Source organism: Macaca fascicularis, chromosome 6 (genome assembly GCF_037993035.2).
Source record: "Macaca fascicularis isolate 582-1 chromosome 6, T2T-MFA8v1.1".
Lineage (NCBI taxonomy): Eukaryota > Metazoa > Chordata > Mammalia > Primates > Cercopithecidae > Macaca > Macaca fascicularis.
Window position 1 is genome coordinate 86,736,724 of NC_088380.1, and position 12,743 is coordinate 86,749,466.

General features: G+C 38.2%; 1 long non-coding RNA gene across 1 annotated transcript in view; it reads right to left on the reverse strand.

The window, feature by feature from the left end:
* Positions 1–5,158: 5,158 nt before the first annotated feature.
* LOC135971322 (uncharacterized) overlaps positions 5,159–12,743 on the reverse strand; it is a 53,931-nt gene continuing 46,346 nt past the window's right edge. Inside the window, exon 4 of the long non-coding RNA XR_010587434.2 lies at positions 5,159–7,409. This is a non-coding gene — a long non-coding RNA (uncharacterized lncRNA). The remainder of the gene's footprint in view (positions 7,410–12,743) is intronic.

Below are 12,743 nucleotides of genomic sequence, written 5' to 3' on the forward strand. Positions count from 1 at the left end.
CGGTCTTCAAGTTGTCTCTCTGGGGAAGAGTGAATACACAGGGTTGTTTTCGGGGCTAGATGGAAGAACAGCATTCTTCCATCTCCGTGAGTCTAATCCAATGATGGTAACAGGCCCAAGTCATTTACTCTTTCTCCAAATGTGTTTACAAAATAATATTTATTTGTTCAAGCTCTGCTGTTTGTGCAATGTTACGGTATATTTAGCAGCCAATTTTCGTTTCTGAAGAGCTTTGATAGTGAGCTGTTCTGACTGAAACCGCATCTTTCTCATTGTTGCATCTCCACTGCCAGCACAGAATTTATCTAATTTAACAACGCGGAATGTAGAACTTTACAAACATTAGCTCATTTAATATCCACAACAGCCCTGTGAAATGTTGGATTTTTGTCTCCATTGTAAGGATTAGGAAACTAAAGCAATAAGCTATTTTGTGACCTTGCTCAAGGCCCAGATAGCTGGTGGCAGAGCTTGCTTCCAAAGACTCCACTACTGCTGTGCTAGTTTATGCATCAATGCTACGCTGTGTTGGGAGTGTCTATGGATTCAGGACAAGTCTGTATGCAAGAGCAAGTGGAAAAGAGTAAAAGAGGAAGAAGGGAAGGGAAAAGAAAGCAATTTGAAGAACAGTTGAAGCTAAAAATATCATTAGTAATTGAGAGACAAAACTGGGATTTGAGTTTCTTTCTTATAAGACAGGTTCAGCTGGAATAAACGCTCTCATTTTATTTTAATATAATTTTGATAACTATAAAATACAGTACTTAATAACTTAATTTTTAGAGCATAATAATAAAATGAATACCCATGAACCCACCACTTACCTCAAAACTAGAACACGACTCATCTGTGTGTTTTCTCTCTGGCTCATGTTCCGGTCTTCCCCCAGAAGTAAGAGCTACACTGAATTTTGTGCATATCATCCCCTTCCAATTTTAATATAATTGTATCACATATATAGGTAACCTAAACAAGCTTTTCTTGTTTTTGGTCTTTATCAAAATGATATGATACTATTTAAAATTCTCTTTTGTCTTTTTCACTTAAAGTTATCTTAACAAGATTCATCTATGTTGAATAGAATAAACTCTCCTTTATAAAATGTCATAGGAGTTTTCAAAACACTTCTTCTGTTTGTTGGTTGGTTGGTTGGTTGGTTTGTTTTTGAGATAGAGTCTCGCTCTGTCACCCAGGCTGGCGTGCAGTGGTGCCATCTCGGCTCACTGCAACCTCCGTCTCCTGGGTTCAAGCAATTCTCCTGCCTCAGCCTCCTGAATAGCTGGGACTACAGGCACGCGCCACCATGCCGAGCTAATTTTTGCATTTTTAGTAGAGACGGAGTTTCACCATGTTGGCTAGGATGGTCTCAATCTCTTGACCTCGTGGTCTGCCTGCCGTGGCCTCCTGAAGTGCTGGGATTACAGGCTTGAGCCCCCACACCCCGCCCTCAAAACACTTCTACATAAATTATCTCATTTAATTCACATAAAATCTATTGGAAATAAGTAGATTGCTCTAATTTTTCCTATTTTTTAAATTGCACCAGCACCAAAACTATGCTGGCAGCCACTAACAAATCTGGGTGTTTAGCTGGGCTCCCCCACGTGCTTCAAGGCCCACATGTCATTATGGGCTCCAGGTCTTGCCACAGACACAGATACTATGAACTTTGCATATCAGTAAGTCTGTTTGAATGCTTGTAACCGTGATTTTATTTTCCATGTGGTATGGGTGTTCTCTCATTATATTGAGAGAGAAAAAAATAAAATAAAAAAGCAGTCAAAGCACTTAGGATTTCTTGGAAATTCATTTTATTTCCATATGTATGGCACATAAATAAAGCTTTATGTTCATTCCAAATGTGACTGTCATGTCCATTTCACCATAGCTGATAGGATATGATAAACAATAGCATATGTAAATTCCCACCAAAAATACATATCTGAAGGAGGTTCTGTCTTTTATTACCTTGCAAATATCTTCTTTTAGACATTCTTTCAGCTGCCTGGCAAGCAAGTGAGGCAGTAAGAGACCTGACATTCCTGTGGTTGGCTTGAGTTTTGTGTTATTTATTACTCAGGGATGTGCTAATATCTACTACCTTACAAAATAACGACAGCAGAAAAATTAGAATTCTGATTCCCACATGAAATATACAAAGCAAATATGCCAACGGGCCATAACACCTGTGAGATTAACAACTCAGAAAGCTCGGTTGACTAAAATGAAAAAATGCCCAATTCTCTGGTGGTTTCCTCCATGGCATTGGACTAACAGATAATTCCTCATCTGACATGGTATATTTAATGCAACATTAGATACTTTCTCCATAACTTTTTATTAAATCTATGTCAGTATAAGGGAATTCATTAATAATTGAAGAAACTAACATGGTAATTCAGAGCATACTTCCCTGACCATCAGGAAAGGGGTGAGGAAAGGATTTTTCACATAAACTTTTCAAGTTTACTCTTACCTGTGGGTTGATTAGTCATTACTATCCAATGAGTAAAATACATGTATATACCACCATCAGAGCTGTCTGTAAAAGCAATGAGAACTGCCCTGTGTTAAATAGTAAGACTAAAGCATTGACCATCTTAAAGATAAAGACAAGTTGTTCTATATCTTAAGTAGCCAAAAGATCTGCTTCCTTTTGAGGTCATATGATGTAAGAAAAAAATACTGAGCAAAAGTTGTTTTCCCTTGCCACATTGGCCTGCAATACCATGAAAAGGTTGGGAGCACACATTTAGAGTCTGCCAGACTAGGGGTTCAAATCCTATCTTTGCTACTTAATACGTTTGTAGCTTAAAAAACTGTCTTAACTTTGGTGAACGTCAGTTTTCAATATCACAAGATGGAGACTTTCTTCTGGTCTTTATCCACAGGCTTGTTATGAGTATTAAAGGAGGTAAATCCCCTGGCGGTGTCTGACATGTAGCAAGGGCTCCTTAGAGAGGAGTGTCTTCTTGGGCAATCTGATATCCTACTGATTTAAACAGCTCTATCATACTTGCCATTGTAGAACCATGTTTCCTGCAGACAGAGAGTTGGTGATTGCTTCTCAGACATCACTCAGCCTTTGGTTTCCATGTGGCCCACAGCTGGAGCGGGGGGACAGGAGTCAGTGCTCAGCAGCACATGAGCTGCCAGTTTGCACTAGAGCTGCGCTTTCTGTGCTCAGCCATCTGACCCACCGGAAGAGGTCCAGAAGCCTCCTGTCTCTGCAGTGTAATCCCTGTGGAGAGCCTGTATACACAACCCACTTTCATTTTGCCTCCACATGGCGATTGTTGTCGTTTTCTAGGGCTTTGTGTTTTCTTTCTTACCAGGTCCTTTTCATGTTAAAGTTGGGCAAGACCTACCTGCACAGCAGGCATGCTCACTCCTCCTGAGGAGTATCCGTCTCTTGTTTCTCCCCAGCATGGTTAAAGATGGTTGTTTTGTGAAACAAACAGGCTTGGCCCAAGTTAGGGCTAACAGGATGTGTTACCCCTCAGGGGTGAAAGAAAAGGAAAAGTCCCGCATGAGGTGCTCTCTCACCCCATTACTCTGTTGGAAATGGTCGAGAGGAGCAAAGAAAATCTGGACAAAAGAAATAAAGTGAGATATGCTGGTTTTGATCAGAGACCATTTTGCCTCAGAAACAAAACCAGGCATGATATTTTAAAGATAAAATTCACTTGGAAACTATAATCAAGTAGCATAAATGTGCTTATGATATGAAACTGAAATTAGAAGTTCCATTCTCAAGACTGAGGGATCCCGAAGGGCTTCTGATGACTGATATTTAACTAAAACATGATGATTTTAGCTCACCACTGAATAATAGGTATCACAGAGATGCAGAAGGAAAAAAAGGAGAGGGGACCTTCTGATTCCGTTCAGGAATGGAACTTGGAAAGAACAAGGGGAGAGTGGAGAAAGGGAAATCTAAAGGAAAGTCATGGAGTGAGTTGAAAAAAACGAATCTCAAATAAGTAATGGCTGTTCCCTGAATTCAGAGTTCTTTGGGAGCTTCTTCCCCAGGACTGAAATCTCAAGGTTATTTCTTGCCTGCTCCTTTCCTTCTCTTTAGATGTGTATGGACAGTCAGTTAGAGGTGAGAGCCATGCCTGGCAATTTCTGAGGCTGTATGTTCCTCTCATGGTACAGCTTAACCTTTGGCTGTTGGGCTTGTCATTTCTTTTTCCCAGTATAATTCTTCTGCCTATGGTCATTCTTGAAGTCTATACAATAAGCTGCATTAGTGAGGACTGCCTAGGGTTCTCCATTTAAACAGATCTTGAACTCAGATATATTTCTATTGAAATTATCTTCATGCACTCTAGCACACATTCTTTAAAACATTTAACTTTTTAAGAAAAAAATAACTGTTGATTTTGGTGGTAGTTTCAAAACTCCTAAAACTGAACACTAAAAAGGGGGAAATGTATGTAAATTATACCTCCATTTTTAAAAAGCTTTTTAAAAAAGTAAATGTTGCCATATTATCTGCTGTAGACAAGTAGAACAAGTAGGGAATCATGTACTGAAACTGAGAACATCATAAGCCCTAGATTTTTAGGCCCCATAAGCTACTAATTAACCGTGGGATCTTAGGCATGCAATTTTGTCTTTAAGTCAGTTTTATCATCTGTAAAATGAGGAGTGTGTTCAGTTTAGCATTTCTGAAAGTATGTTTGGCAAAATACTAATTTTTCAGAATTTTTTTTGTTAATTTTTTAACTATTATTATTTTTTAATAGAGATAGGATCTCACTCTGTTATCCAGGCTGGTCTGGAACTCTTGTACTTAAGAGATCCTCCTGCCTCAGCCTCCCAAACTGCTCAGGTTACAGGTGTGAGCCACCACCCCCAGCCATGTTTGTAGTTTTCATGTAAGGCAAAAACAAGGGTTCCTTCATCAAATATTTTAAAGAATGGTTACATCAAGCAAAATGAAGTAGATTCATTAAGTACAGGATATGTCACAGCTTTTTCACCATGTGAAAATATACACACCATTTCCTCAGCTTATCCAATCACCATGATCTTTATCTACTCCACCCCACTCAGAATCCAGCATCTCTGGGTTTAATGTATAAATGCTGGGAAACACTTAAGTAATCCTTCCTGGCAATCATCTCCCACAAAATGTTCCTTCCACAAAACGTTTCTCAGGCATCAATTTTATTTGCACTTAAATTCACACATACGAGCAGAACGAAGTTATTAAGTGGTTATTCTAACAAACTAATTTGCCATTTTGTTAGTCTGAATATAATTGAGAGAAATCTTTACTTCATACTGCATGTGTAGACACAGATGTGGTCAGTGAATAATTGTATAAACGCGTTTCAGAATAGCTCCAGCATCTTTTGAGTGGAGTATATGTAGAAAGCAGGCTGAGGCTAGCAGAAGTGAGAGATAACAATAGAAGTGTAGGCAGGAGTCAAACGAAATTCTATTGGAAAATAAAAACACTGGTGAACCTGAAAAGTGTTTGAACCCTGTTACAGACTCGCATCAATGATTTTCTCTATTCTCTGCCACAGATGTGACAGCTAAGTTACTGTATAAAAAGAGGCCTCGTTTTTAGCCCCATTCTGGGAGCCCATGTAATTACTACTGGAGTATAAAGCTGGGAAGGGGGGATCTGTTTTCACTGAATGAACTATAATCACCACCACAGCTTTGTGCAGTCACGTCTCCAAGGAAAAGCTCATCTGAACTTTTCCAAAGTTTCTTCCATATATATCAAATTATTTATATGCTGTCAAAAATTGGCTGAAACCCAGCTATCCACAGCTATCTACAATTCCTAGAAAATTTAGCATATGATGTTTCTCGAGCATTTTTCTGCCTTTCTGCAAGGAACTTATCTAGTTATATTAATGATTATTGGCCTCTTTTACCACTCTTTTGCAAGAAAATCCTTCTGGACAATACAAATATTAAAAATGTAAATACAGTCACATATGATAAATGACTGCTTTTACAATACCTTGACTATATGCTGTATATGATGAATCCCAGCAGCCTTCTCTCTTTCCTAGTTATATTTATTAGCAGTGTTTTTCTTATGTAACCATAAATAATACTCTACTAAGCAATTCCTAACACATATATTTAATAAGTTAAATACAAATAAAGATCTGAGTAATTAATAGCATAATTTTCTTGGAAAGAAGTTGAACAAATGCATTAAGGAAAATTTCAAGTCCTCGAAGTTGCAGAAAATAAACTTATAATACACACAACTGGAATCAGAAGGATAATAGTAATTTGTAGCCCCTCCAAGGCAAAGTTTCAGGAGTAGCTTCACTAGCCTTTTACCTAAAACTGATGACTTTAGGTGTCTCCTCTATCACAATACTACAGCTACTTACATTTCCTTTAAGCCTAAACAGAAAAAATGAAAACACAGCAAATATTTTTTTGCCTTTATGTTAGAGCAGTGTTTAACCATCAGCAAAGTAAACAACTGGTATTTAACAGTAGGTTGCTTCTTTCTACTGAAACCTCTCCTTACACTGCTATACTCCAATTATCCTGCAAGTAAGTAAAGAAGTGGATCCATTAGGGTCACTAATTAACATCCATAAATATCTTGAGTTTATTTCACTGAACTTTGATTTAGTTAATTATAGGCTCACCTTTAGCACCTGAGCTGTAACCATTAACATTTCCATATTCTGCCTGGTCCCAAATGCTCCTGGGAATACTTAGGTAAAAACTACACCCACAATTGCAATATTTCTATGTTGGGTTTAATATCATTAACATGGAATCAGATATAGGTAACTAAATCCATTTGCCGCTAATATGGAGATACTAATTCTTGACTTAAAGGTCAAAAATAAAAATCTTATGAGATAAAATTGTATTGGTCTTTAGATTTTTATTTTTTAAATTGCATTCAGTTCAAATATTTACAGAAGCCCTTAAAAATAATATATATGAATTTCTGAGAGAAAATAACTATCAGCTATGTATAGTTTTCTTGTTTCTATTTTGTGGAGAAAAAAGAGGAAGACTGAAAATATTATTTCAGTTTCCTGGTAACATATTCAATGGACACCACAAAGGATTTAAAATACTTATTGAATTGAAAGAATATCAGCTAATACATAACAATTTGATAATTAATATCTACAAACCCCATCAGTCCAAGGTTGCCAAAATTAAAGTACAGAGTAAAAAGTTTCAAAAAGCTCCAGAATGAAATAAGACCCTGGGTCTTCTTTCCTGGTGCAACAGAATAACAGACTGAACACATCCCAGGCACAAAGAATTTCATCATCCAGTGAATCTTCTACTGACAATTTCTTTCAAATGCCAGCAAATTCTTCACAGAGGGGAACGCACCAGCCATCTTCTTTGTCCTTGGGACAGAGCAAGAAGGGTCTGTTCAAGTTGGTGACCTAGATTTGGGGAGCAAGAAAAACAAATGATAATCCCTGTCCCAAAATAACTTCATTTTTCCTAAAATTCAGTTTCCTAAATGAACCCATTTTTCCTAAAATGAAGATATTTCCTAAATATCTTTCCTAAATTATTGCCTCCAATTCCTACATTACAGTTTCAAGTTAAGACTTGGAAGACTGTTGTATTAGTCTGTTCTCACACTGCTAATAAAGACATACCCAAGAGGTTTAATTGACTCACAGTTCCACATGGCTGGGGAGGCCTCATAATCATAGCTGAAGGCAAATGAGGAGCAAAGTCACGTCTTGCATGGCAGCAGGCCAGAGAGCTTGTGTAGGGGAACTCCCCTTTATAAAACTGTCAGATCTCATGAGACTTATTTTATCACAAGAACAGCATGGGAAAGACCTGACCCCATGATTCAATTACTCCCACTGGGTCCCTCCCATGACACGTGGGAATTATGGGAACTACAATTCAAGATGAGATTTGGGTGGGGACACAACCAAACCATGTTAACTGTTAAAAGGGAAACATTTGGGTGAGCAATACCCTTTACACTGCCATGGCAAATAGATTTGACCCCATATGACATCTTTGATAAAGTGACAGAGGTTGTCTGTCATGTGCTGAAAAAATTCTAAAGCCATCCCCAAGCTCAACAGAAAAGAATCCTCTTTTTGATTAGTACTGTCCACTGTGAGCACAAAAGAGACTTGCAACAGATAAGTTGACTATTTCCTGACTCTGTTGTTTTTCCTTGTCCAGCATCTGCTCATCTTTCTTTTGCCGATACCATGTTGATTTTCCTTTGAGCATTCACCTCTTCCCTAATTTGCATTCTCCCATTTGCATTCTAAATTTTTTCCATCTCTGTTTTTACACATTCAAAATTCAGATCAGTTTGATTAAGCAAGAAATGTGTCAATAATCATAGATGTCCCCTCCTGGGAACCATGTAGGTGGGCTAATTTGTTGGTGCAGAGAAGGGAGATTTGCTCTAGATTCAGCCTTATAAGAAGTGAGTTGAAGATAAAGCCTTAGAAGCTCCAGTAGTGCAGTTGGTTAGCACACGATACTTAAATGAAGATAAAGTGTTAAAAAATTGCATTGAATATTCATATGACTTGCAAGAACATCTGGCAATTACAGAGCATTTTGCCAAGACTTAATAAAATAAATAAGGAGAATAAAAATCAGAATATATTTCAAGCTAGTACAGGCTTGTTCAATATATTTTTTAATTGGTGAAGAATTATATAACAAAACCTTATGAGACAATCTGTGGCAGCAATTCTTATTCTCAAAAATTAAATAAGCTATTTAAAGAGAAGGGCTATCTGCCATAGCAACTTTCTAACACTGACCTACCTAGTTTCTTCTGTAAGGGGATACCTTATTGTATTTAATGTACTCTAAAAATACATTTACTTCCATGTTATTGTTTTATCTTGACCATTTATTTTTTATTTATTCAATGTTTTTGAGATAGGGTCCTGCTGTGTCACCTAGGCTGGAGTACAGTGCTGCAATCACAGCTCACTCACTGCACCCTCAAACTCTTGGGCTCAAGTGATCTTCCCGTCTCCTGTGCAGCTGGGACTACAGGTGGACACCATCATGTTCAGCTAATTTTGTTTTTAATTTTTTGTAAACTGGGGCCCTCACTTTGTAGCCCAGGCTGGTCTCAACCTCCTGGCTTCACTCAACCCTCCTGCCTTGGCCTCCCAAAGCACTGGGATTACAGGCATGAGCCACCGCACCCAGCCCTAACCATTTTTCCTGAGCATTTGATCTTGCTCTCCATGACACTTTTAAAGAAGTAAGCCCAGAGTTTATCATAAGGATGTTATATTTTCCATAACACGATTTTTTTTTTTTTTTTTTGAGGTGGAGCCTCTCTCTGTTGCCCAGGCTGGAGTGCAGTGGCATGATCTCGGCTCACTGCAACCTCCGTCTCCTGGGTTGACACCATTCTCCTGCCTCAGCCTCCCAAGTAGCTGGGACTACAGGTGCCCGCCACCATGCCTGGCTAATTTTTTGTATTTTTTAGTAGAAACGGGGTTTCACCGTGTTAGCCAGGATGGTCTCAACCTTTTGATCTCATGATCCGCCCACCTCGGCCTCCCAAAGTGCTGGGATTACAGGAGTGAGCCACCGCATTGGGCTTCCATACCACAATTTTTAAGACTTCTTTAATAGAGCCGCTCTGGGGATCTGTGGTTTCAAAAAGAAGTTCAAAGCGTCGCTCTGCTTCATTGCCCTGTATTTTCCTTTATGATAAATCACAATCTGTATTTGTTTTGCTATATGTTTCCTTGTTCTTTGTCTATGTCATACAAAGCTGTATGAGGCAGGCACCTTATCTGTCCTTTTCACTATATGTCTCCAACACCAAGCAGAGTGCCTGGCACAATAATTATGTGTGAAAAGAATGCTTAATAAATCAGTGAATCTATGAATCAATGAAATAATTCATAAATGAAACTGATGGTGATACAACACAGTGGAGGTGCTTTTATTTTGTAAGCAGCTTTGTTCATAAAGTCATGAGAGTTCAGAAGTGGAAAGCTCATAAGTAGAGGCACTTCTGTACTCCTTCCTGCCTGTCTTGGACATGGCATCAATACCCATCTCATGTAGATTCCTAGGCAACCACTTCCAATGGATTCCTTCCATCTCTGGGATAAGGTACTAAAGCCAAAGTAGGTATTCATGCCTCTGTTTGCCCTGACCCTGCCTTGGACTCTTTATTCCAGTAAAGCAAGCTATGGTATATTTTCCTCTCATCGTCTTGCCATTCAGTGTGTACAAAAGTTTGGACCTTTCTATGCATTGCCAAGATATACTCTTTATACCATTCATAACATCTGGCTCACAGCTTCTAATAACCCACAAATGCCTTGACATAAGCAACAGCTAATTTTGTATTATGCAAAGTTTTAGTTATATTAGAAAATGACATAATGTATATGAAAGTGTTTTATGAACTATAAAATCCTATGCAAATAAAAGAGATAATGATCATGATTGTCACTATCACTGTTGTTGCCTTAGCAAAGACAGAAAACTGTTTGAAGAGTCTTTTCACATTCTCTCTTTTTGGCTTTTAAGAGATATTGAACTATATGCTTCCAGAGAAGAAATTGTTTCTTGGCATTAAAATAGAAATTTTAATAAAATTGCATTGACTCATTCAGGCATTGTTAAATTACAGAGGAAAACAAACAAAGAAACAAAACCAGATCCTATTGTCCCAGATCCACTATTTATCTAAAATGTGAAGAACAGGCATTTCTTAGTAGCTTACATTTTCTTTTTTTTTTTTTTTCCTTCAACTTTTATTTTAAGTTCTGGGGTTCATGTGCAGGATGCGTAGGCTTGTGCCATGGTGGTTTGCTGCACAGATCCACCCATCACCTAGGCATCAAGCGTAGAGTCCATTAGTTATTATTCCTGATGCTCTCCCTCCCCAACCCCTCAACCCTGACAGGCCCCAGTGTGTTTTGTTCCCCCCCACAGTGTAAGCTTTAAAACATACTTTCATTTCCTACACAGAGGATGATCTTGATTCCCCACTTTATACAAACTACCTTCTTAGAGAGGAGACCCCACTAGGCCAGTCAACCCAGCAATATCTCAGATCACATCAGACTCATTAGAAGAGAAGTAGAAGTTGCCTAAACACTATTATAATTTGAAGCACATCAAAAAGGTCCACACATGGCTCTGCCTAGAGGTCTAGCCCTGGGGACTGAATAAATTCAATAATAAGCCTAATGTCCTTGAGCACTCTCAGCTACCAAACAAAAGTCATGCTAAGCAAATGGAAGTACAAAAATGGATGCATACAAACATGCTTCTTTAGCACACAAATGTTCCCAGAAAGTATTGAATTGCCTGCTAGCAAGAGAGCTAGCCACAGAAAGGATCATATAAACAAATTCCTGTTTTCCAATTTTGACCTTTACTGACTGTTCAAGAATATTCAGCTCTCTCACACTACCTTGAGCAATATTACCATTTCCTATTTATCCAGATAAAAGAAAATGCATACTAAGAGTCCCTGATTAGCTGTAACTTACTAAATGATACCATGGAAGCTTAAATAAGTTAATATAGATTTCACATGTATAATATATTCTTGTGAACAATTGTACTTAGAGCAATAATCTAGCTCATCAGTTTTTGGAAGAGGCAAAGCACTTTTCAGGGCTTATTTTTGCAATATTATATTCTCTCCTAGCTTTCCTCCAGTTATGAGAAGTCAGGGGGGAAAATAATGAAACCCATCTCTGGTCATAGGCATCTGACTGAAGAACTTTGTTACTATTATTTGCAAGGATTTGACACTGACTTGAGGTTTCACTGATGACTGGCATTTGTAAAGCAGCCTTGGCATAGCATTCAGTAGGCTGTTAAAAACATGTATAATTTAGCTTTGGTAGTTTCAATAAAGTAAAGGTTAGGTTCTGCCAATGACCTTTCATGAACTTCTAGGAGTATATAGTCTTTTGGTGAAAAGGTAAAAAAACAGACTATATTTTCCTACTTAGGTGGTAATTACACTTCAGTTTATGTAGTTCTGATGTTCGTGGGAGATCTTTGTAATTTACCCCTGGGCAGGCTCACTGTGAAGCTTTTTTTTCCCCTCCAGAGAGTTGGTGGTTGTTGTTGTTGTTGTTGTTTTTAACTAACATCCTTGCAAATTGGATAAGTGCTGCATTACAGTGATTTGCAACTCACTGATAGACTTACATGTTTGAACCTTAGGAATAGCACTTGAAAGAAAGATTACAAATCCCCTTAACCTGCAAGCATTCACTTTCCAAAAATACCTATTTCCAAGGCAGGAAAGCACTGAATTTTGAAAGCCCTGGTAAATCCAAGCAAAGTGAAATGTACCTCTGCTCAAAAGAGTTCAATGGTGGTCGGGCCTTTAAGAAGACAACGTATTTTGAAGCTTTCTACAGATAGCCAAAGAAACTCGTCCTTCATTCAACATCACAGGGTTCCTCTGCCATCATGGTAATTACACATGTTGCCAACTCAATTAAGATTGCACAAGGAAAGATGATTATTCATTGTAGCAATTTCACTTTATAGTCAGTGGTAAATTCTGTGAGAAAACTTCATCCGGCAACTTTCCCATCCTCCTGGAAGGGGGGTCCTTGGTGGTCAGCCAGAAACATGCAAAACTATCAGTATAATTCATACTGCTAAGGGGTTCAAAAAAAAAAAAAAAAAAAAAGAAAGAGGCATTTCCAAAGCCACGGCAAATTAGCCTTTGGCATTGAAACTCTCGATTATTTATCCACTCAGGCGCATCT